Below are 27009 nucleotides of genomic sequence, written 5' to 3' on the forward strand. Positions count from 1 at the left end.
AAAAAGTCTGTGTTGTGTGCTAACACACTGATGTAAGCACCTCTGGAGTGCTTCAGATAACGTTTAACGCCTTGCCTCAATTCCTTGCTGGTGGAATCATGCACCATTCAATTTCTTCTAGTCTCTGAGAGCTTTGTGGCTAGAGTTTTAGGAAGGCATTGTCATCTTTCCATAATATTTTTGGAGATATTTTTGTGAGAAGAAACAAATCCCTTTTTCTTAAAGGCTTCCCACAGTTATTATCCTTACATATAGTAGGGATGTATGCATGTACATATTGTATGTATGTACATACTATATGTATAAATATGTATGTATGCACATATTGTACGTATTTCTGGGAGGCAGAAAGGATGTCTTTGTGTTTTTAGCATTACCAACCAGAGGAACTCTTTCTTGTTTCTGGGAAGGGTGGAGAAAGAAGATGAGGTGAAAAAGAATCAGAAGAATGCCTAGCATTTCCAAAGCTGCTGCTGGTGACTATGAAAAGAGCTTATAAAACTTGACTCTTTAGGCAGAGAAAATCTTTGAATATCTAGGCTTGAGGTTTTTTGTCTTAAATTACAGCTTGAAAAAGATGTCCAACTATTTTTCTGCTGTCTACCTGCTACAGATCCAAAGATGATGGAGGCTGGGTATGCTGTTGGAAAAGGAAGAATTGCCTGTTAAAAGGTGAATAATTCTGAAGGATTCTGAGATGTACTCTGGCCACGTGATTTGGCCATGGGAGCAATACTGTATAATGTCATCAAGTGCAACAGGACTAAATGGATGAAGAGATGAGGTGATAAATACAAATTGTTTCTTAAGCATCACAAACTTTTCTTCTTTGCCTTCTCTAGCACTTTTTAATCCCTACAGAAAGAGAGCAAAGCCTTTCCATGTTGCTGAAGTTTTATAAAAACATACATAAATGTTTGCCTCTTTCTTTCATGAGCATCTTGTGCATAATCTGCCCCAGCAGAAAAAGCTAGCTATGCACTGTTCCTGTGTTGCTCTGTTAATGTGGCTCATGTGGCCCACGTGGTAGTTCAAAGTAGAAATGTAGAAATACTATATCCATCCTTTACAGGAGCAAGAACTTGCGACTAAGCAGTACATAGTACAGCTGCTGAACTGCAGAATAGGTGGATGATAACGTCAAAGTACAGACATTCTGAGAAGTTTGTTTTACAGAGTCCCTTGTGCAATGCATCAGTTCCTGAGCATAATTTGGAAACAGAACAGGATGTGGCTATTGGTTGCTTCTGGTGAGACTGTCAGCTGAGGTGGGCTGTCCTCAGTGTTCTCTGAATGCAGTGTGCCATGAGGAAAAGCTACTGTTCTTTTTCTTTTCAAGTGTTCAGCTGTGTTTGGCAGATTTTATAAACATAGCATTATTACAATTATTGTTATTATTTGTTGTCATTATATATTTATAAATACCACAACTACAGAATTTTGCAAGACATTTTCTTCACAGAATTGCATCATATATCTATTTTATTGAAAAAATAAATATTATAAAAACATTCTAATTTAGTTACCCAAACTGATAATGGTAGTATTAAAATGTCTGTGCTGTAATGCCAATATAGCTGAAGAACTGAAATGTTCTATAAATGAGTATTTTCTTTCCTGGAAGGTATATTTATTACCATCACTTTTACTTATATAATGATTTGTGTCAATTTGTGAATCTTGTCAGGAGCTAGAGATGAAAAGAGAATGAGTTCAAACTCTTGGACCCTTGACAATACTTAAGCTAATAACACATGAGAAACAGTCTACAACAGAAGTTGTTATAGAGGTACAGACAGGTAAATCATGGGCTGGTAACAGATTTTTTGGGTTGCTTTTTCATACTTTTATTTTTTTTCTTATTTCCTCTCTAGCTTCCAAGTACAGTACTACTTTCATTCCTGCTGATACCCAGGCCACTCCTTGCTGATCCCGAGCATGTGTGGCTTACCTCCAGGGACTGGAATTGCAGCTTAGATCATTCTTTTCAATTTTCCAGCCAGAAGGCAGCAATGGCATGTTTTTTTGGTGTGTTTTTTTTTTTTTTTTGGACCAGCTGAGAGCATGAGGTTTCTTAGTCACAGTTATAACAATGGGCAAATCATACAATCATGGAATGGTTTGGGTTCGAAGGGACCCAGAGATCATCTAATTCCAAAACCCTGCCACTAGACCAGGTTGCTCAAAGTGAAGGATTCCTGACTTAAACAGACAAACTTGAATTTTGAATGCATTTGGAATGAAAATAGAAGGTATGTAAGGAGACCCTCAACCTGAAGTAGTGAGCTGTGGTTGCAGCTGAAGGTGGAGGTATACAACAGTTAAAAATACATGTTGGAGGAAACACTTTTCTGGTGGGTCAGCACTTTTCTGTCACGGCTGTCCCTAGACAACACCATCTGGAGGGGAGCAAGCCTGTCGCCCGACCTCAGCAAATCCACCTATCCCAGAGGTATTTTGATCAGCAATATTCCTCAACCCTTTCCTTACCAAATCTCTTAACTTCAGCCTCCTCGCAGTATCTGTTTTCTGTTGTATCTGATAGGTAGTGTCAGAGACAGCAGTTAGAGAACAGCCTTTAGAGATCCCAGATCAGACCGAGGATGCAGTACATTGAGAACCAGTCTTTTTCAAATGCTAGAGGGAATAGAAGGAGCTATAGAAAATATGCAAATACAGCAATAGAACAAGGGAGATTTTGATTGAAAAGAAAAAGACAGCAAATCATAAAACCGTGCCGAAAAAATCTTTCCCTGTGAAATTAACTGTAACTCTTGCATCTTCCAGTTAAAAAGTGGTAGTTGTTTTAGCTCTATGCCAGTCACTGGTTGATAGTCAGTTGTGTGGCTACATTTTGAAATGCATGTTTCTCCACATACTTGCTGATTTATGTGGGGGGAAAAATAAATTAAAAAATAAAATAAAAACAACAAACCATCTTCTGTCAGCTTCAGTACAGAAATGTGAGCATTAAATGTGGTTTCAGTGATCCAAGGAACATGTTACACCATACGTGTCATAAGTAGTCATGTTTGCTGACTATAATTACAAAAATATATGCTTTGTAGAACAAACACTTTAAAAATCAATAGTTCTTCCTTTTTAGTCTTTTATCAATCCACCAACACCCATTAAACGTTATAGACCATTTTGTGTTAGTGTAAGGTCATGCAGTACATAATTGGAAAAGGTTTCTGAAAACTAATGACATAAAGGTCTATTAAATAACTGGATTGTTTAAAAAAAAAAAAGTTTTTACCGATTTGCTTTTGATTGCAGTTCTGATGGCTTTTGAGGTGCAGATGTGCTCTTATATTCAATTCATAAGTTTTTAGAGACAGTAAAATAGCATGCAGTATTTTTAGAAAATATTTTTTTTAGTTAAGAAAGAATTTTAGAGACTCTAATACAGCCTGAGCAAATGGAATGACTAATCTCATTTCTTGTGCTTTTATTGGGAACAAAACAGATGTTTTTTTCAGCCTCACTGGTGATTTACCTTTTTATGAATATTTCAGGTTAATAAACCAGACAGTATATAAAGTATAGTAGCTGCACTGTTGTGGACTGCATTCATGTCTTTGAACTCTGGAAGTCTAAAAGGTTGTTGTCTGAGCCTAGTGAGTCACATTAGTCTCTTCATGTAGTCAAGAGTAAAAATAGGCATCTCCATAAAGTACTTCATCACCTATTTTTATAGACCTACTTCAGCATGAAATGGAGAGAGATTTTTATAAAAGCAGTTTGATTCCTGAAAATAATAATAATAATAATAAAACAACAACAACAAAAAAACAGAAAACACTGATCTGTGGCAGGTGTTTGGCACAAAGGCATTTTAAATGTTCATTGCAGGAGGCCTGTACACGGCTAGTTTGGAGTAGTTCAATGTTCTGTCCCTCAGTCCACTGCATAGTAGCTGCCCTAACTGCAAGTTAAGATTTCAATTCACTGCCAAATTCCAGCTAAATTGACATTTAAGAATAAGTTGAAGGATGTTTAAAGTGAGCAACTTGTTAGTACCCCCTGCAGAATACTTGCAAAATAAAGACATGCACCATTTTAGGAAGCACCAAAAACTTGAAAAATGGCAATCTCATGGTGATTATTTATAAAGCCACATTTATTTGTTCTAAAATTGCAAGGGAAAAAAAAAAAAAGCTTTCTGTATTCATTCTGTCTTCACCAGATTGAAAATAATCAGGTGTTAATTTGGATGTGAGAAATGTTTCCAATTCTGTTTCAGAAGTATTATTAAAACTTGATGGGAGCTAATGGCAAGCACAGGCAGCAAGTACTAATAACCCTAGAGACCCGGAGTAATCAAGTTATAATAGCTGCATCCAAAGGGCTGTTTTTTTCTTGTCTGCAGGGTTCAATTTCCTATCATAGACAGGAGGAGAGAGGAGGCTTTATCTGCAACAGAAAGAGAGATCAGCCTCCCAGGCATGACAGTTGTGTCTGTTCCTACCTCCAAGTGTTGCTCCTTCCCCTGCTTCTCGTGACATATGTCAGATGAACTGATGACAAGTAGTAGGTCTGCGTTAACAAGGAAACGTTTTTTTCAAAAATCTCCATTTGCTCTAATGCAGATGTGTGTTCAATGTGACCCTGGTGTGTATTTGAGTGAAGATAACCATAGAAGGGATGAATTCACATGTTGGATAGCAATGCTAATAGACTTTGTAATCTTGGAAAACAGCCTGAAAACACTAGCTGCTAGAAAACAGTTTTTCAAGTGCAAGATCTTGTTTCAAATATAAGTACAAAAGAAGTCAGACATTTGTAACTTCCTAGGTTGCCCTGAAGGTTTGGAATACCTATTGAGAAATCTGTCACAGTGCAAATGAAAGGGTAGGAACAAGAAATTTCTTTATCAGGCTGTATCTGAGAGACTTCTTATCACTTGGGAAGGACAAATTTTCTTGATGCTTCCAGAAGCTTATTTTCATGTTTACATAAGGACTTGCTGTCTTCTGTAAAGAAGAGGGTTCCCTGTCTTGAAGTCTGGATCAGAATGTGAATTATGGGGTACCTCCTAAGACCACATATGGGAATATTATTGTAGATCTCAGTTGAAAAAGTATCCTGGATTTAATTTAATGGATTTTTTTTTTTTATATGTATACATTATGAGTACGCATAACTCAAAGTAATGGGGAAGACAGGTTTGGAGGTACCTGTAAGAGTAATTCTTTGTGTGTGGATGACCTGTATTCCTCAGTTTCTTCCAATTTCAGAGCCTCTGGAAATTGCTTTTAGTCTGAGGGAGAAGGGTAGGAAACGAGAATGACTGTATTTAAAGACAATGTATGAACACCAGTTTGTGGCACAAACTTTACACTAAGTGCTTTGAATGGTTAGGTCATTGAACTGTGTGGTTTATGAGAGAATACAGGCAAGGCTAATCTCACAATTTAAAGGCTCCAATGCAACCCTCAGGAAAATTCTGGGTTGTAAAACAGACTTTTATTGGGGGGGGGGGGGGGGGGGGGTGATATTGAAGGGAGCCCTGTCCAGTGCCATGCCTGTGTGCACAGTCCATGAGAAACTGGGTCATGTGTTATGTAAAGAGTCCATGCACCTGAAAATAGTCAGCTGTAACTTTGCACAACTGAGGGCTAGTCTTAAGTTGTCTCAAGAGCTCCTTCTGTGCTAAGACTGGAGTGGGTTTATGTGGAAGAGTTTAGATTGGCCTGAGGAATTCCATGGTGATTTAGTAGGATAAATTGCAGAAAGTGTAAGGTGACACATTTTTTCCTGGTGGGCTGCAGTAATGGCACTTGCAAAATCATGCTTCTGAACTTGAACTGAATTTCTGAATAAAGTCATTTGATTTGTCTAGTTTCAAAATGAGTTTTAAGCTTTTTTTTTTTTTTTCTTCCCTGATTTTCTTAATTGCTTTTTCAGAATGCCCATTTCCTGAGGTAGGAAACAAGCAGCTACACTTACATGGTATGTTAACCTCTTTCTAAGAATAGTTCCCTTGAGGAAGGGGGCAGAAGGTCCCTTAAAAGGGACAGGAAGAGGTGATATGAGTGTGGCAGAGTGGAACTTTAGGTAGGTTAATCCTGAGTTAAGTGTTTGGTACTTGCCGGTTGGCGATGACAATCTGCTGTGATGCCTGGCAGGTTGGGAGCTGGATTTGTGCCTCCTCAGCCCTTTCTTTGTTGAGGCAAGGAGACAATCCATGCAAAAATCAATCTGATAATAGTATTGTTTCTTTCTCTCATGTGTGGCACCTTCAGGTGTATCAACGAATTCTGAGTAAACTCAGTATGCAAAGAAAAGCTCCTTTTAACATTCTCCTAACAGCAGACTGAAAAGCTAAAAATGGAAGCTCCTTGCTGTGGGCAAAGAGGTATTACACAAGGAGGGGAGGGATGTTAATGTGAATGTAGGACACAGGCAGTCAGATAAAGGGTTAGACAGATAAGAATAAATGAAGGATAGACAGAAAAAGTGGTGCTCTAAGATTTCAGCCCCAGCCAAGTTTCTGTATTGTCCCTGACCAAGCAATGCGTCTGAGCCAACATCTAGGAGTAGATCTGCCAAGCGGAATTTCTTCATTCCCAGCTTCCATTTTTCACTTTGTGGCTTGAAATACACCTGAGGATATTATCTTACTCCTCAGATCTAGCTTAGAGTTAAGAAGATTTGTTTTGAAGAAGCAATGTATGTTCAGTGCTGCATATTGGAACACTTTTTTTTTTTAAGTAACAAAACTGACTTTTGTATCTTCAGTTCAGATGCAGAACACTGAAAAAGTCATGCATTTCAACCTATTATGGAGTGCAGAATACTCTGATAGCTGAACCATAATTGCTTGTTCTAGGAAAGGTTAAATCTGTCTGTATCAATGACCAAATGCAAAAGAGAGGTGGCCACAGTTTGTGGCAATGCATTTTCTTTTCTGAAGCTGTTTAGGATGCTAATGAGCAGGGTGGTGTAGAGGGAAGTCAACATGGTTTGGAATAAGATTTTCCTCGTTCAGGAGGTTATGCTGCTTTGCCCTGCAGCCTTCACTACCTGCTTTTTATTTTTATTTTTATTTTTATTTTTTTTCCCTCTGACAATCCACTGAAATGAAGTAACCCTCACTGGTATTAATTGCTGACGCTTTTGCAATTTTCTCTTTGGCAAATGCTTCATTATCAGCTATGTAGCATTGCGAGTCAGCAGGATGCTGGTTGTTACTGCGTAGTGGAAAGGAGCTGCTGTGTTAGACTGAAATCTCATAGAATCCTACTAACAGGGATGCTGCTCTGCTGTGTACAAGTGTCTCAGATCAATGGTATCCAGTGTTTTTTACTAGAAATGTATGTTTTCTTTTCAGTGCCATCACAGACGTATTAGAAACATGCTAGATAGTGCTAACTATTGTAACAGCACTTACTATGGGCAGAAAAAGGAGTTGAGCTCTGTATGATGAATATATTTTTACAAACACTGGCTGTTCTTTGTTGTATTTTACCTTCTTAAAAATTGCTCTTATTACTTTCATTATTACTATTATTTTCACTTGCTGATTAGATCAAATATTCTTATGCCCTAAAGTGCCCTCATTAAAGAACTTATTCACATAATTTGGTTGTAGATATCTACTGAGGCAGCAGCTCACAGATACCATTCTTATGCTCGTATGTAGCATTGGCGTTGCACGCTGCATGGTGTGGCCACTCGTACCCAACAGACTCTCTCTTGAAAGTTACAGGGAAGCACAAAACTTGTCATTTTCCTATCAGACAGAGAATACCTTTCAGGTATATAGCAAAGAGAGAGTACGTCAAGCCATTTCCACTGGAACTTGTAATGACTTTTGGCTATTTCTGGTGGTGCCCCATGACAGAGTATCTGAAAAGTATTCCTTAAGAACTCCATGTGTGACCTGAGCCTGCATACTCACAGCAACATTTGCCTTTGGCAACAAATAGTGCCGTATACTTACAATTTTAATCACTGTAGCTTCAAACAAAAGCATCCTTGCCTTTTTGTAATTTCTGCTGCAATGCGCACAAAATAAGGAAATACCATTGCTAAGGTACTGAACATGATACCCAGTCTCCCTTTTGCTTAGACGTCTGTGAACCTACTGCAGAAAATGACAAAATCACTTTGAAGCACCCATTTCTTCCTTCCCAGAAGACTTCAGGTGAAATACAGAACATGCAAATTAGTTGTCTGATTTTTAAGAAAAACACACCAGGGAAAAAATAAAATAAGTTATTTAAAAATTCCTTCAGGACAAGGACACGCTCTCTTGGTGGGATAAGGAGGATGCTGCAGATGTAGCCTGCTCTTTGAGGCCTGGACATCTTCTGCAGAGACTGTCAGGCAGGTAGTAAGAAGCAGAAGGGAAGGACAGTCGGTGCTTTCTGATTTGGCAGTTCTTACAGCCTAATCTACTCAGCTGTAATGTTTCATTCGCCTGTAAGAAGCCATTCAGGCAAGTGCCCTAGCTGCTTTATCTTCAGCCCCACCTCTTCTCTCTGAGGTAAATATCACAATCATCCCAAATCACTCCTAATTGTATGTTTAGCATTGGCTATGTGAGCATACAGCCAGTCTTCTACAGAGATGGCACAGAATTGCTAAATAGAGCAATCCTCTACTGTGCTGGAAAAGTTGGTGTTTTAATTCCATCTGATATAAGAAATTGGTAAATGGTTATTGTGGTGGCCTTGTGGCACCCAACACCTTATGTGTGTCTGCTCTCTTGGTAATTTTCCCTTTTTCCTACAGGAACTGCTGCCATCATTGGCCATCCCATCTACCTGGAACTGTTTTAAAATGCACTTACCACGGTTTTCTGCCCATGAACAGTGCCTTGTCAAATCAGAATGTCTTTCTTGGTCTCCCCTAATGGGTCTGAAGTTGAGTTGAATAACTTTTGGCAAAAATGGCTGAGTGCTTAGTTGTTTTAGGTGTTATAGTTAATCTTTAACACGCTGCTGTGCCAGTGCAACCCTCTGTGACATCTAGGACTCTTGAGAGAGAAGTGAGGCTTGAAAAGAGAGGATCTGAATGGTACTGTACAGCTTGTATAGGCTGTAAAAGCCATGTTGCAAGTGCAGCCTGTCCAGCAGATGCTTTTTGTTCCCATGCTGTTCCTCCCTTGTGGGAGGGCAGGTTAGCAGAGGGAGTACAGGAGCTGGCCATGATGCCTCTTTCCCCGCTTTTGGATTGGTAGTGGAAGCCTCTTACCCATGGAGAGACCATCTGCGACTCTTCAGAGTACATGAGTGTTGTCAGAGGTTCATCTCCCCATCTGGTCTGTGAAGCCAATGCTGGCCCAGAGCAGGCCTTCTGTGTGCTTGCAGCAGGGTGGGCTGTCCATTTTGCTTCATGGCCAAGTGCAGAGTCTCTGACATGAGTGCGTAGGAGTGTGAGTAGGAGTGTGTGTGCAGGAGTTAAAGGGGAGGCACAAAGGTGGTGCTTGTGCTTGTTTTCCCAAAAGCATGAAACTTTTTACAGGTTATTGTGCACCCTGTAAATGCATGGATCAGTATAGAAATCTCTCACTAGTGCCCCTGATCCTATGTGCATCTGGGAAGCAAGTAAGCTTCTCCAGGGTGATAACACGGCCAGTAAGCAGTGCTGCCAGGCAACTTCCCCTGAAGCAGCAACCCATCCTTGGCAGCAATTATAAATTCTGGAGTTGTCAATAGGCATTTAGTTGTCTACTGGTTGAATAGTTGAAGGTGTTCTTGCAGTTTGTAGTGGCAGATAAGGAATCTTCTGGTAGTGACCTTTCTTCTTATGCCCAGCAACTGTCCTGTGTCTCTGCAGTGTGAAGAGAGTTAGAGGGGCTTACTGTGTGTTGTGACAGGTCTTCCAAAGCTCCTAGCGCCTGCAGTGTTCACTGATTGCCACCTGCCTCTCCTCCTTGTTGTTCTCTGTGTGCGGTTTTGTATTTGGAAAGTTCTTTCCTCTGTACTGTAATGTGGGTTAGCCTTTGTGGGCAGAGGGCAGGAGCAAACAACCTACAATGCAGGGCAATAGCTGTATACTCTAAATTGGCCAGATACACAGCAGATTCAGGCCTTGGCAAACTGCCTTATGCGTCATCTTCTCCTTACTACCTGCAGTGACTACTGTTACTTCATCACTGATTTCTGCATTACAATTACATGCTCCCTCACCATAGCTGCACAGCAGTAGGGTTTCAACTGAGTGGTCAAGAGATCTGGTGGCATCTTGACAGTGGAGTTAAGGTGCCTCTGCTTGCCTGGCAGCATGCTGGAGTATGACCTTTAAAAGATGAATGGGTTGGTTTTTGTAGGTGCTTTTTTTTTTGTAGGCTTAATTTCTTTTTTTTTTCTTTTTTTTTTTTTTTTATAAGCATAACCTAGAAGTCATCTATGGAATATTCCTACTTAAGGTCTTGAAGACAGGAGAAATTAAGTGTTGAGAAGACTGAAGAAGAAATAGAGACCTTGGGGTGACATAGGAGGCTAAATAGGGGTAGCTGTGTAGTTGAGCAGTCCATTAAATAAAGTATTGCCATTGCTGGTAACGGAATACAGGCTTTGAATTGACTCTGGAAGGCTTCTGGACTAGGACTCACCAAGCTTACTTTGTCTGGACTTGTTCTGGCCTGTCTGGAGTTTTACTGAAGCTTTTTTAGCTAAAACAACAACTGTTGAACAACCAGGTGACTATTTTGTAAAGCTAAAGAGCTTTAGCTTACATTATGCCATTGTGTAGTGGTATAATAATTCTGATGCCCTTCTGCAAATGACAGTTATCAATAGCAAACAGTTCTTCTGTGTATAGTGAACTATTTATGACCCTGGAACAATAATGTAGTGAAAAAGATGATAGCAGAAGCCTTGAAAGAACAGGAGCAGGAAGATGCCAGAGGCTCTAGGGCTATAAACAAATCACCAGTAGTCACTTACTGATCATTAAAGTAATACAAGTTCAGGAAAACCTTTTTTTTTTTTTTTTTTTTTTAGAATAGCAAAACAAAAAATAAATACCTAGCATTTGTAAAACACAGCATGTATAGTACATTTGGAAAAACCTTGAGTTATGGACCATGAAAGACAGAACAAGGGATAATACATGTTAACATAAAGAAGTACCTACCAAGCAGACTCTGAAGTGAGGAGAAAAGAAACCCCTCCATCCGTACACATTTCCTCCTCTGCTGATTCTCCTCCACTAAAAGGGCTAGCATAGCAGCATAGAAAAGGTACAAAGTAGTAGGAGTGTGTGTAAGTGTGGTGATTCTAACTGTAATTTTAAGACTTTTTCAGTGGAATTTTCTTGTGTTCTTCCTTGCTCTTCCTATAACGGTTATATACAAGCTGATAATAATTATTTGATTAGAATGTTAAGATTCTAATTAGAATAAATTTCACATAAAATGTTTGTTTCTGTAACCCACATAAGTTGCACATGGTTCAGTGTAATGTGGACAGGGTAGAATCACATCTGTGTCCACAAAAATGGTGGAAATGGACTTGAAGGGACACAATGACAGAAGTCATATGTTGGAAGAATATCAGTAAGTTCTCATAGGTGAAATACAGTAATTGAGGTATAGTCACAGAAAATGAGAATGGATGTGCATTTTTTAAAAGAAAATACTCTTTTTGTGTGAAGTACTTTAACTGGTAATTCATCTCGCTTGCACCTAAGAATAGATTCTGTAGCCACTTGCATCCCATATGAATGCATGGCATATTCTGCATGAACATGCAGAACAAGGTATTTTTGTGCAATGAACACTTAAGCACAGCATTTTGCATTTTCTCTAAATTTTTTCTTTACATTTATTTTTTTTAGGTTTTGCAGACATGTAAATATAACTATAGTTCCATATGCACTTCCAAAAAGAAAAAAAAGAAAAAAAAAGAAAAAGCAATTTAAAAATTCCTCTTCAGTCATCCATTTGAGTGTGCTGTCCTTCATATCATTCCTCTTTCTGGTTAAGATACCATGAGACAGAATAAATTCTTTAATTGCTTATGTAAGTTGTTAGATGTGTTAGTGGCATGAGGAATAAAAAGTTTGTTCTGCTGAGCATGGAATTGATATTGGTATTACTGAATTCAGAGATGGGGAGACAGAATTACTCGGGCAGTTGGAGTGTCAAGAACAGGCTGGGTAAGGGTGACATTAAGATGTCACAGGGGTTTGCATGGCCACTGGAGTTATGAGTAAGAAGAATAAGTGTTTTAAAATACGTTCTCAAACACCTTATCTGGGTTGGACCAGATGACCTCCAGAGGTCCCTTCCAACCTAAACAGTTTGTGATTCTGTTAAGAATTATAGGAAAAAAATGAAGCTTTAATTAGTATTATATATTCTATCCTATTCAATGATCTATTCTATTATAATATTATCTATGCCTATTACCCATCTCCAGTTAGTGTTATCTGTTAGTGGACAGAGGTGGACAAATTAGCAGTTTTATCGGTGAGAACGCAGAAATGTTCAATGATATTTCTAATCTATGGTTGGAAAAAGATTGGCTTGATTTATTTAGATCATAATGATAAAAGACATCCTATTCCAAGAATAACTCCAGAAATATGTGAATGGACCTCTGCTAAAATTAAACATTTCTAAATTATCTAGCTAAGGTAATTTGAATACAGGAGCTTTAAAAGAGTAGATTGAATGGTTCTTCCAATAAACCTGGAAATTGTTATGAAATTCAAGGGATCTAAAAGAATAGAACACCAATATTTAAAAAAAAAAAAAGTTGAACAGGAGAACCTGGGATTTTTGTCCCCTGATACTGATCAGGGCAAAATGATATCCTAACTGATGAAGATTTTAAGATTTTAAGGTGTTTACCGATATTACTGCCGATCAACTTGTGTCAAATAGAAAAGACTTTTTCACACTAACAGGTTGAAACAGTAAGTTTAGATATGATAGAAACCACAGTGTTAATGTATTTTTGTAAAAGACTTAATTTTACACCAGCTTAATTAATGAAGTAGTAGCAGCCTGTTTCCAGGAGGTTGATTTAGGGCTCCTGAAGTAAATGTATGCATTCTCAGTACATAAGTAACACAATTCAAGCAACTCAGACAGCACCTGCAGCTCTAGGGGCCTTCTGGCAGAAAACTTAGCCAACCAGGAGGTGAGCAAATGATATGAAAGAGATACATAACCTTAGACGACACAACTGTGTCTCTGTATTTGTAAACTTGGTAGTAGTAGCCATGAGCACTGTGTTGCAATTGTCCACACTGTTACTGACACTAGGAAGTTCTTGGAGGCTACAGTACAGCCCCACACATTCCCCCATAGGGGAAATGTATCATGTTGATGGCTATTTCTAAGAACAATCATAATGAATATACCTCTTGACACTGGCTTCATTAAGAGCTTTACCTCACAGAATTTTATGTTGCTCAAGATCCCCAAAGGGGTATTGTTGTTATATAGCTACTCAGATTCATACTGCAGAGCAGTCTCAGGTCTGGAGGCTTTTGTTTAGTTCTACTCTTCTACAAACATTCCATTTCAATAAAGAGTTAACAGTCAATGCTGACTTCCACATCAATGTTACATTTGCTTTTTTTTTTTCTCTCTTCCTACGACTTAGCAGGCAGAACAAAATTTTAAGAGTGAATGTGAGAGGCACAAAATAATGCTTTGAAGACAATCAGCCTTACCATGCAGTAGTGTGTCTGAATTAATATTTCTGAACTAGATAATGGCCCAAGCCTACATAATTGGCTGATAGATATAAAATGGTATATTTAAGTCAATTCCTTTTCTAGCAACTGCATTAACTGTTGAAGATAAACTTTTATATTGTATGTGGGTGAAAATATCAGAATCATTATTTACTGTGTCTTCTGGTAAAGCTCAAATCCAATTCTGTGATAATCAGCTCTAGTTGCCAGGCTGAACATGCAATAAAGAGTGCCCTCTAAGACAGTATTGGAAGTGTTGTTTTTTCAGCATCAGTCAAGGTATGATTTGAGGTATAGCTGACAAGGAGTTCAAGGCGTGTCCTTCCATTATTTTTGGACCCTACTTTGATCAGCTTGGCTCCCTGGAGATCACAATCTGACCGATGTCCAATATAGATGGGAAGATGTTGATGTTTGTTACTCCAGCAGAGAATAAATGCCTTGAATAAATTGAAAGCATCTGTTGTTTTGTTGCTGCTGCTGCTTTTGTCTTCTTTTGGCATTATTGCAGGTAGCCAGTTATAGTGTCAACTGTTTCAGTATTATTTCTATCATCTACTGACTGTTGCATGGCAGCAAGTTGGTGCTAGAAAGGAAGTTGCAGTCTCCTTCATGATCACATTGACAGTGGGAAGGGTGTCACTTTCTGTTGCCTTTCTGTGCTCTTTGCTTATCAAGATAACAGATCAGTGGCATCATGCAATGACATGAGCTACTTCGTATACCAGAAGCTGTTGTGTGGTGTGCGAATTTACTCACAAGGGAAATTGTTCAAGATACGTATTTCCTATGGTATTTTCATGGTCACTGTATTCTAGTATAATCATCATTATTTAAGTATCAGTTGTAGTCTTTCTTTCAAGCTGCATGGTGTTGCATTTGAGTGTATAAAATGCATTTACCAAGCAGTCTTGACTGCAGTATATTGTTGAATTGTTCACATAATTATTTGTCTCCAACAATTTGTGTGTCATCTGCCAATTTTTCTAGCAATTATTTTATATTCTACCCAGGTTGCTGGTTAAAATATTAAACAGAATTGATCCAAGAAGAGAGACCTGTAAGACGATCAGTAAGAGCCAAGAATCCCTTCAGTAACGGAAGAAACTGAAATTCACGTTTATTCATATTTTGAGATCTGTTGGACCATCTTTAATATTTTAGCTATATCCCCTTTATATATTTAAAATATTGTGTGGGACTAAGTCAGTTACAGTACAGAAAAGTATTTTCTTTTTAAGTTTTAGACCATAAATACTCTTCAGTAGAAGACAGGCTTTGGGACTGGCTATTTATAATAGAACAAAGGAGCCTTCAAGGTTAAGGAAACTGGTCCCACTTGCCAAATAGGGGCATAGACTCAGCCTGTTAATTTTAACTTACCTTCATCGAAAGTTACAGAGAACTTTTTTTTTTTTTTTAGATGAGAGTGACTGTGTTCTTGGAAAGGGTTTCAAGACTGTGTTGCCTAGTTAGAAAAAAAAAAAGATTGTTTTCTTCTGTTGATTCTACTTGCTCAAGCTTACTGTATTACTTTGATTTGATAGATTATTTTAATTGCCAAACTGCAGCACTGGCACTTTCCCTTAGCTGGCTGCCAGGATGGTATGATTAGCTGACGTGCATATCCATTGAGGATCTCAAGTATCAGAAACTGATCTTCTTTAAGTAAATGTGCATTTACTTCGTAAGCACCTGACTTGATCACGATGATAATAAAAAGTTACCAAAGTCAAGATACAAAGACTAAACTAAATACTTTATAGCTCTCAAGTAAGTCAGATTTGATATTACACAGGAGTTATACTGCAAAGTTTATGATGAAAAATCTGCTAAATTCACTAAAGCTTTCAAAAGGTACGAGATGCATATTCAGTTTCAAAGCCTAATAAATATTTTATTAAAGTTGATCAAATGCCAAGTGTGAATGATTAAGTGTCATAATAAAGAATCTTAATTCTTCTGCATTCTCAAATCTTCTGCATTGCAGTCCTTGATGCTAATGAAATGTCACTAGTTCTTTAGAGGGTGGAGGATGTGTTTTGTGAGACTTCGATGGAAGGGTCTTCAATTGAATGATCCTACAAACCTGGTAAACAGGAAGATTTTCTGAGGATGTCTTTGTAGGACATTGGACAACTCATGCCATTACTGGGACGATCTAATGGTAAATGTAAGAACTGTGTGTGGTGCCAGGTCTTCACAGGTGACAAGTGACAGCACACACAGTCTGCTAAGCTGTATGGGAGTTTTTCAGGGCTCAGGGATGGAAGTTATAAATTTCATTGGGTATAAGCAAAGCTTTTACCCTTGATGTCCTCTATGGTGGGACTCAGGATATCAGCAGAGAGACAAAGAAGTTTGGATGATTGACTGGGACTGGCTTTTGACACTAGGTACCTATTCAGAGACCTCATTCTGTACTTGGAAGTAACACAGAAGAATCACAAGTAGAGAGGAAGACTCCTGAAAACAGCAGTTGGATTTCCCACTAAATGGAATCTACCTACAACTAGTCTTCCAGCAAGAACAGATGGTGAGTTGGGTGAGTGGTGAGGTGGTCTTGATGCATTCCTTAAGCAATTTACAAAGCCACTGTCTCCTACAGAAAACAGTACAATCAATGAGATAAGAGAGAATCTAATCTTGACCAAGAATATGTATCTTTCAGATGTTCTTCAATGCACCCGTGGTCTTTGGGTAGTGGTGTTATCCACATCAGAAGTGGCAAATCCTCGGGACAGTATCATTTGCATGTCATAGCCTGAGTCATCTTCTGACACACAATGGAATGATGTAGAACAGTACAGACTTCATTGGGACTATGCACAAATGAACTTGAATATCTCCTCCATCCTCTAAAGAGGCATATGTTCTATAAGCCAAAATGCAGATTTGGAGGAGGTTAGAAACAAGGTCTGTACACTACAGTATTCTTTAGAGTGGATAGGAAGGTCTAGAAAAGCTGATGTCCCCTGTATCTTTATTCAGTCTTCTTTTCTGAACATCAGTGATGGTGGCTGGCAGCTCAGGAGAAATACCAGGCACCATGGCAGGTATTGTATAGAATTGTAGAATATCCTGAGTTGAAAGGAACCAACAAGGATCATTGAGTCCAGCTCCACACAGGATGACCTAAAAGTTAAACGCTATGTCTGAGAGCATTGTCCAAATGCTTCTTGAACTCCATCAGGCTTGGGGCTGTGACCACTGCCCTGGGGAGCCTGTCCCAGTGCCCGACCACCCTCTCAGTGAAGAACCTTTTCCTAACACCCAGCCTGACCCTCCCTTGTCCCAGCTCCATGCCATTCCCTAGGGTCCTGTCGCTGTCCCCAGAGAGCAGAGCTCAGCGCCTGCCCCTCTGCTTACCTCGTGAGGAAGCTGCAGGCCGCCATGAGGCCTCCCCTCAGCCTCATCTAGGCTGAACAATCCAAGTGACTTCAGCAGATCCTCATACATCTTGTTCTTTAGACCTTTGTAGCCCTCCTTTGGACACTCGAATAGTTTTATGTCCTTATATTGTGACACCCAAAGCTGCACACAGTGCTTGAGGTGAGGCTGCACCAGAGCAGAGCAGGAGTCACTTCCCTTGACTGGCTAGAGATGCTGTGCCTGATGTGCTCCAGGATATGGCTGGCCCCTTTCGCTGCCAGGGCACACTGGTGATTCATATTCAGCTTGCTGTCAACATGAACACCTAGCCTCTTGTCCCCCAGGTCTGCACATACATACAGGGTTGCTCCATTCCAGGTCCAGAATCCAGCGCTCGCTGTTAAATTTCATATTGTTGGTGATTGCCCAGCTCTCTAATTTGTCAAGATCTCTCTGCAAGGCCCCTCTATCCTTGAGGGAGTCATCAGCTCCTCCTAATTTAGTATAGTCAGTAAACTTACTTAGTATGCATTTGAGTCCTGCATCCAGGTTATTTATAAAAGCATTGAAGAGAACTTGTCTTAAAATGGAGCCCTGAGGAACCCCACTAGTGACTGGCTGCTAGCCTAATGTTATTCACTATAACCTTCTCAGCCTGACCTGTCAGCCAATTGTTCACACATTGTATTACGTATTTGTCTAGCTATATGCTGGACATTTTGTCCAGAAGGATACTGTAAGACACAGTATTGAAAGCTTTGCTGAAATCCAAAAAGACTACATCAGCTCGCTTCCCTGTGGTAGCTGTCGTAGCTTTTCCTGCTCCTCTCTTTTCATCAAACAGGCACATAGCAGCATCCCTAATGAACACTGCAGCTGTAGTCCCTGCTATCAGAACCTGACTTTCCAAATGAGGGAAACAGCCTAGAGGCAGCAGAAATTTGATCAAACCAATATTCATATATGCTATATTAGCAGCTGTTAGATGACAATCTCTGTTCTTCACTTTGTTTTGAACATAACATTCATTTCAAATAACTATAAAAGTTGTCTCATAACATTACTCATGTTATTGTCTGTGCATGACTGTAAGTGTTCATTGCCACTTACGATACTTTCTGAAAATATAGAAAATAAAAAGAGTTAAAATATGCATAGACATACTTGAAGTCCTTCCCTTCAACATTCTTGGACAATTCGTGTGTGCCTTGTATTTAAGCCATGTAAGTAGTTCCTGCTAGGTTTGGAAAAAGTTTTTGTCAGCTAGCTTCAGTTTCAAAACGTTCTCATTACATTAGTAATGGAGGAAAAAATCCTCTCTCTCCAGCTCTACTCAAACTCCAAAAAGAATTAACATTAAGTATGTGTCATCTCTTGTTTGAAATCTGCTATGCTTTTTGAAAAAGGCAAATATATTAATATCTGCAGCTAGCTTTACTGTAAAAAGTGACAACTAGAGAAGCAAAAGAATATTCATTATTCAGCAAAAATAAAATCAAAATTATAATCAGTTTAAACAAGCTTCTTCTAATTAAAAATAGACAGACACTTTCTAATCTGTTTTTGTTTTTCCTGATATTTTCATTTCTTCTATTGTGGTACTGGTATGTAGACCAAGCAACTTAAACTACCCCTAGAACAGAAAAAAAATGTTTCTATATGAAATTATTTTAATGCTAATAAAAAAGTATTATTTTAATGCTTTCATAAATAGTATGCATACTCTGCAAAGTGTTTTCCTAGCAAACTTGTAATCACAGAAAACAGCTTTGAAAAGTCTTCTTTTCCATGAAACTGTGTTTTGTTTACTTTTTTAGTCTTAATTAAACTCATGATCAACCCTCCTTGATTTAAGGACTGATGATACAATAAATCATTATTTATCATTATTATTATTATCATTATTATTCTAGCTCCTTGATTGACTCTAATTTTTATTCTCTCCTCTGGTGACCTTTTCTGCATTTTTTTCTTTCTTCTTTCTCCATTTTGTCTATTTTCATTTAATTGTTTTTTTTTTATTGATATGGTCTGTGCCATATCAGTCGTCTTGAAATATCTGTGAGTAGATTGTTGGGTTTCTGTTGTCTGTAGACTTTATTCTTTGTGCTAGTTCATTTTGCATCTTCTAGGCTGAAATCTGTTGGCACTTTCAATTCTTTTTATTTTATTTTATTTTGTTTTATTTTGTTTTGTTTTATTTTATTTTATTTTATTTTATTTTATTATTTTATTTTATTTTATTTTATTTTATTTTATTTTATTTTATTTTATTTATTTTTTATCCAATCCTTTCCAGAATGACTTTTAGCAAGATCTAACACTACTATGATACTCAGGAAACTATTCTGTATTTACGTTTTTGTTGTACAGGAGATGTATGTTGATCTTTTTTCTACTTATCAGGTTACTATACTGTTTCATATATATTTGTGCATACTAATGAGGGAAGCAACAGCAAATGAACTCAGTATATACTATGCATGTAAGTTATTACATTTCTTTGTATTTGCCTAGTCTCTTGATCCTTTTACCACTTATAGCAAAGTAAACTTGCCTCTACCATTGCACACTGCAAATATCGTCTCTATTTCCTTGGGACCGATTTCATTTTTTTTTTGTACATCAGGGGTTGTGTTAATGTGTTGCAACACAAACTTTTCAATATTCAGTTTATGTGTTTAGCACAAATTACCATCCCTTTTATGGCCCTTGTATTCAGGGTCAGTTCCTATGAATGTCACATAGCAAAGCTATTCTGTCTTTTACTATCAGCTTGTATGCCAAACACTCTAGTTACATCTGGAGAGGCTGCAAGCACTCCATACTAACGTGTTCTGTAAATGGGTAGCGTACTTCTTGGCATCTCTCTTGTACCATGCTGGCTTTTTCAGTGGAGAGCATAAACTGGCATTTTTATATGGAAAGCCCCTGCATGTTATTTTATCAGAAGCTGCTTCAAGTATCCAAACACCCAACAGGTTGAAAATGCAAGGTGTAAGGGCAAAAACTCTATAAAGATACAAAAAACAGTACTTTTTACCCTGTTTGTATCTTGTATGCCAAGCTACCCCAAGTGTAAAATTCTAATAAAATAGTGAATAGCATATTCTATCCATTCTTGCTATGTACTTGGCTTTTTTCTTTTTTTCTGTGTATTAGGTTATAGATAGTCCTTTCTGTTTGAAAACTATATTAAATACATACATTCTGTATGAAATCGAAATGAGTTTTTTTATGAAATAATGTTCACTTAAGCATCTGTTTTTGTGTAATTATGGACATTAAACATTCCAAATTAGTACACTATTCAAGTAAAAATCTACTAACAAATCAACATTATAAGCAATCCCCTTGTTTAAGTTTTCATTGTGGAAAAAACAAACCTGTTAAAGAAAGTGCATCCTTTTCTGCAGGAGGAAAAGAAGTGTTGTTTGATTTATTTCCTTAGCTGAAAAGCATGTAATTTGGAAATTAATTGTATTACGTTATGAAGTTATTTTAGCTTTGAATCTGCTTTACACAAGGAAGAAAGAAGGCAAGAGGACAGGTAAAGATTTAGCAGCAAACAATTGTCAAAACCTGTCTGCTCATGTTGAAAATAACTGCTTTGTTTTTAAGTTTGTGATCAATACTATGCCATATATCATGTGGTGGAGAAATATTTTCCCAAAACAAGCCTCTCTTCCACTGACATTATCTCTTAATTATATCAAGACAAGAAGGAAGGGGGACTAACAGGCACATTTGAAGTGATTGAGTTCTTTTCTTGAAAGTTTTATTCTAGATAAATGAAAACTATTAGTTTGTTTCAGGAATAATTGTGTGTCAAAGACAGAATAATTTGTAGCAGTCTGTCCATAATCCTTTCTCTTTGAATCAATAAAAATATGACAGTAGGACCTGTGCAATGAACTGTTATAGCAAGGGGCACAGTCTTAGGAAGGGGGAATTGAAACTGAGATTTCTGGTGCTATACCTTGAACTGACCATATCCGTATGGACATGTGATTAAGCTCTTGATTTTCATGTTTTACAATGATATGCCAGAAAATACTCTAGATATGTGTCTGTGAACCTGGTAGTGATTTTGGTAGTACTTAGATCCCCTTTTTAAACTCCTGATATATCCAAAATAACTTGGAAGCATGCCAGTCACTACTGTCATTACAACAAAGCCTAAGCAAGTCCATTGAAGTTGTTGACACCTCTGATACGTTTTTCAGTATTTACATTTTTTTTTCCTAATGCAGAAGTTTTTATATTGATTTTTTAATGATCACATCTTTTTTTTTTTTTTTTCTTTCTTTCTCCTATCTATGTCCAGGAGTCAGAAAAATTCCTGTCTAAAATCCCTGAATATGAGGAAAACTTGTGGGCCAATGTTTTGCTATCTATAGGCCAGCTTCCAAAAGTGTTCCATACAAATTGTCCAGCATCTGGAGTTTAGCTGAATGTTAATTCAGTAATTCTGATTGATGAGCCACTCTTAGCTATACAACCCCTTCTTCTGATGGCCTGTAAAGAGAAGTTTTTTAGGTGGAGCAAAAACCTAGATCAATGAACTAATATTGTCGCTTATGCACTAACATATGTTTTAGCCCTGGATCTACCACTTCTCACTGGAGAAGAGTTAGAGTTTTCTAGACAGTAGCATACTCAACTGAAAGTTAATAAAGCAACACTAGCATACTTACTTCAGGAGTCTCCAAAGCTGTGACAAATTTGGTGCACCTTGTCTGGATAAAGGGTGTTCCTATTATATAACTGCTGAATTCCAGGTATTACAGTATCCAGTTGAGCTGGATAGTTGGTAACATCTGTTTGTGAGGTAATTGACTATGGAGGAGTTTTCAAGGTTATGCAAACAGAGAATGACATTTTCCCTTGGGCTCCACCTGGCTGTTTTTCTGCCCGCAAGCTGAATCTTTGCCATTCTCTTCATTGCACTCCTTTGCATGAACATTCTAATTGGATGTCCTGAGCAATTGGCCGTTTTGAGAACTGGAAAAAAAAAAAAAAAAAAGGAAAAAAAAAAAAAAGAGGTAACTATAAAGTATCTGCAGGGACTATTTCACCATTTGTTGAGTTGTTGAGTTGCAATAAGCCACCTCATGCACACAGTGACAGCTGCTGTCCCTGGTTGCTGTGACAGCGCAAGACACTGATCAAAATTCTCCCCATGCATATTGGGCAATATTAACAGTTTATAATGCTCAAGCAGGCGGAGATAGAAAGAAGCCATTCATGATAAAGATATGGATCACAGGAAGTTCCACACCAACATGTGAAAGAACTTCACAGTGAGGGTGACAGAGCACTGGAACAGGCTGCCGAGGGAGGTTGTGGAGTCTCCTTCTCTGGAGATATTCAAGGCCCGTCTGGAGGCCTACCTGGGCAGCCTGCTCTAAGGAACCTGCTTTGGCAAGGGGGTTGCACCCGACGATCTCTTGAGGTCCTTTCCAACCCCTACAATTCTGTGATTCTGTGATATCTGTCACCCTTTGCTAATGTAGATTTTTCTCCCAGTAGACCCAACTGTTCAAATAAGTGCCAAAAGTGGTCTATGATCTTCCTTGGAGTGGGGAAAAGAAAGATGGATTTCTTGTGAAAGAGAGGAACCTAATATGTATAATGTCTTTGAGATTATTCAGTAGCCAAAGACAGCAGTAAAGGAAATGACTTCAGCAGTCAAGTTACAGCAGGCATGAACAACTGAAGTTAAAGTGTATAATGCTGTATCTGAAACAAACACTTTCTCACAGTGGAAAACACTGGGCTGGATTTAAATTCATTCTTGAGAACTTAATGTATCTGTGGGAGGAAACTTGAATGACTCTAGAAAGACTGTTACCAAAAAAATCAATGCAAGTCATTCCTAATTACAGGGTATTTCACATCGTGTAGCTATTATGTCTCTCACATTTCCATCTGTTGTTTGTTTAATGTGGCCTGTTGTGTTTGTGCTAAGAGATTAGCAGGTTAAGTAAAATGTTAATGTGAGCTCTAGCAGAGCCCAGAGAAAAGGGGGGAAGCCGAGTGTCTGAATGTTAGGAGCTTTTTATCCAGAATTTACAAATGCTGAAGGAAGAAGCCATTGCCTGTAGCTTGCAAAATGCTCTGAGAAGGCAAGGAATACACAGGCATCCGTCATCCACAGAAACAGTGCTGGGCAGCTAGCCATTTCATCTGCCATTACCATTTACCTGCCAAACTCCCCTTTCCTGCCTGTGCAGAGAAAACACATTGTGTGGAAATGTTCTGCTGATACATAGTAGCAACAGGCCTACATATCCTTCCATGATTTTGATTCTGTTTTGTGCTTTTGTAACAGTTTTTGTTTTGTTTTGTTTTGTTTTTAATCTGAGAACAAAGAGAAGCCCCAGAATGAACCAGCCCCAGAATACCATTCATAGCTGGTAACTGCAGTGAGCTCTGTGGGGAAGTGGAGAATAGACCTGGACTATTGTTGGAACAGAACAGAATAATGTGCTACATTCTTAGCAAACATGATTCATGCATGTGCTGTCTTCTTTTTGAGTAGATGTTGTGAGGTAAGTTTTGTCCTGATTTCTAATACCCTGTAAAATTACCTTTTTTATGTCTATGTGGTTGATACAGGGAGCAAAGACCACTGACAACTCAGCAGTGATTTATCAAAGCATGTAAGTACTTTGATGCTATAAACAGAATGTGAGCTAATTGATGTAAATTTCCAGAAAATAAAATAAAAACCAGTTAGGTACTTCAGGGAACGCATTTTATGAGACGGTAGAATCATGATGTTGCTTTGATTTTGTTCTTGGCTTCACCAAAACTGCCTTTGACTTTCAGGAATGTAACCACATAAAACTCCAGTTTGCCTCTCCTTAGCTGATCTACCTTCCTTTCTGCAAATTTTCAAAAAGAAGAATGTAGTGTCCCATTGTATAGTGTGCTTTTAAACAAAACAGCAACTCAGCAACTGCGCTTTTTTTTTTTTTTTTTGGTTATTTCCCTTCCTTGCTGGCAAACCATCTGGAAAGAAGTGCCAGACAGTATTGGCCAATACCTTATTTTGAAAGCGTTTTCTCAGAAAATGGATGCAGTATGAAGAACTTTTCAGACTGCAAGCTGTACATTACATTTCTAGGTGCAAATATTGTATCTTTCAATCCAAAGGGAGACAGTGAAGGTTACTCCTTTTGTTTTCAATCTATGAACTTGACAGTTATTTCCTCCCATCTTTTCTTCTTTTGTGCATCCACCCAGTCCAAGTTCTTCTTTTTTCATAGATCATATTTTGTAGTTCCCTGAACTTTGTTTTCCATACCAGAATATTTCAACTGAGGCCCTGCAAAAATTGGAAAGGGTGGAAATTGTATGTCATGCATCTTGCAGGATGTAGTTATGTTTGAATGACTTTGTTTGCTTTTTCAAGACTAGCTGCTATTTGTTTATATTCAGCATGTCCTGTACTCTAATCCAGAAGAGATACCCCTCTAGTTTTGTTGATGATCTTGATCATGCAAAATTACATTTGTTGTACTCACGATATTTGTGATTAATAGAAAATGCTTTACATCCCATGTTCATTTGGGCAGAGGATAGACTGCATCTTCTATATTTGTCAGTGCCCAAAGAGGTTCCATGCTCACAGAGCAGGATGAGAAAATGTCTTAGCAAGCCTTCTGCTTGGCACCTATCATCTGATATATACTACTCTCCTTTTCCATTTTCTCACCAGATACATGACTTCCTACAAGTTTAAAGAAGAAACTTAAGTGAAGTTATTCTCTACAGGGGACTCTTACATTTTTCTGCAGATCTTCCTTGCATGCTGCTGTAGCCATGCTGGGCATTACCACTGCAATGATGTTTAAAGCCTCTAGATTTGGCTTCACTCCTATTTTCAGTGCTGTCAGGTTCGCAGAAGTCATCAAAATGAAAAGCTGTTGTGCTCATAAGTGCAGGGTTGTCTTAGGTTCAGTTCCACTTGCATGCCTAGAAATGTCCTCAGATTCCTTGCATGTGGATGTCCCTAATTTAGATTATTAGATGAGGATGCCTTCCTGAGAAGTGCAAAAGTTAGTGATTCAGTCAATAGTGAGGTGATTTTTTTTTCCCACAAAAATTAATGAAAGAGGGAAAATAACATGCAGTGATTTGAGAAATACATGCAATTGAGATGTGTAGAGACAGATTGCACTGTAATATCATTGCCATTCATATCCTAGTAACACTGACCCACAGCCCCCCAGGCATCATTTCAGCAGTGCACATATAGAAAAGAGAAATAACAGGTACTGATGGATAGACATAGTGGTCTCTGCATTTGTGTGTTGATATGTTACTCAGATATTTAAGTACTGTACTTCAGACTACTATATTTGTATTCTTATCTTTTTACATAAACAAATGCAAATGGTAGAATTGCAAAGGTGAGAAAAACAGGGTAAAGACAGTGGTTAGATTGTTAAGGTATGAAATAATCCATGGAGGATCTCTTAAATAAGAGATAAAGAGATGTATAACAAGATATTACTGAAATGTCTTGTTAAAACCTTCTCCTGGTACCTCATCCTGCTTATGCCAAATCAGTTCTGAAATGGTGTCAAAATATTGCTGGCTTTTCTTAGCTCCACCAAAACCACTCTCAGCTCTGTACTCTTTCAAAATAAATAAACAAACAAATAAATAAAAAGGACAAGTGTATTCTGGAAATGTCTTTATTTCTCTGCTAATCACTGTAATATATTGGCTAGTAAAAAGAGATGAAAGCTTTGATCTCAATATTATGTGGTGATGATGGCATAAAATAGGAATGATTTGGAGAAAATATTAGAGACAGATAGAAAAGGGAGGGATGACTAAGACTGAGAAGTTATAGGGATTTTCCTGTTTCCTTCCTACAGGCTGCATGAGAGGACACTTGGATCAAGACCTAATCTGTGCAACATGACAGGTTGAGCACTCTAATCCATGATCTCTGCCTTGCTGCAGAGCCCACACTAAAAATCAGATCCAACCACTATAGATTTTATGTGTGGACCTAAGACACATTGAAGCATTTTCATGAGTCCAGTGTCACCCTAAATTGTTTCTTATGTCCAAAATAAACTTTGGGGTCATTTTTATGTTTGCAAGCATGCTTTTATATTATTGCTTTTTCTTTGTTGCTCTGCAGCTTTGAACATTACACCCCGAATCTACTGTATAAGCACATTTTTTTATGCATGGTAGATACTATCTTTTTATTCTCTTTTTTATCCCTACAACTAGTTTTGTCAATGACCAGGTTTGCATTTCTTTAACTGACCATGGGTGAGTTATTCATAGCTGTGGAGCCTGTGCCCCATCTCTCACCAGCCCATACCAATCGTCCCCTGTGCCACAGCCTGTCTCGGCTTCAGAAGGCCTCTGCAGTCATACCAGTACTGCATTTCTCATGTTATGTCATTGTTAGTCATAAATGCCTTGTTTGACATAGAATAAGTGTTGTTGTACTGTACAAAGACTAACAAAAGCAAAACACATTATATGTAGACAACTGGTCAGCTAAAGAAATTGCTGTCACAGCTAAACCAAGACAAAACAAAGCTGCAGGTCAATAAAAGTTCAGGGAGAGCAGGCTGGATAAGCCTCAGTCCCAAGGCTTTGCAAATGCAGTACAAAGCTCATGGCATGTTACTAGCAATGGTGATACCATTGCCAGAGTTACTGCTCTGCAAGCAAGCTAGGAGCTGTTTGGCAGCTTCTCTTGGAAGTCATAAGGGAAAAATATGTTTGTGGAAAATGACTCCTCCTGAAATCTGCTGACAAGTTCCCACAAGGTCCCTAACTGCTTAGGAGCTCTGGTTCTTCTGTGGCTCTTTACTCTGGGGTGGCTTCCAAGTATTTTCAGAGGCATCAGTGGTGCAAAGGATAGAAAGTGTGATGTGTGGTTGGTGAATTATGGTTCGGGCATGACCATAGCTGAGATGCTCTCAGAGA

At 38.3% G+C, this 27009-nt stretch overlaps 1 long non-coding RNA gene across 6 annotated transcripts in view; it reads left to right on the top strand.

Moving 5' to 3' along the window:
* Window positions 1-27009, top strand: part of LOC308192740 — a 56403-nt gene that overhangs the window by 9517 nt on the left and 19877 nt on the right. For 3 of the 6 annotated variants that reach the window (XR_013949073.1, XR_013949074.1, XR_013949076.1), the window contains one exon: window positions 614-3076. This is a non-coding gene — a long non-coding RNA (uncharacterized lncRNA). Of the gene's footprint in view, window positions 1-613; window positions 3077-16061; window positions 16202-23405; window positions 23592-27009 lie in introns of those variants that run through there. The other 3 variants (XR_013949071.1, XR_013949072.1, XR_013949075.1) reach the window with 2 other exon arrangements.

The sequence above is a fragment of the Anser brachyrhynchus genome, assembly GCF_964034855.1.
Source record: "Anser brachyrhynchus genome assembly, chromosome: 3".
Lineage (NCBI taxonomy): Eukaryota > Metazoa > Chordata > Aves > Anseriformes > Anatidae > Anser > Anser brachyrhynchus.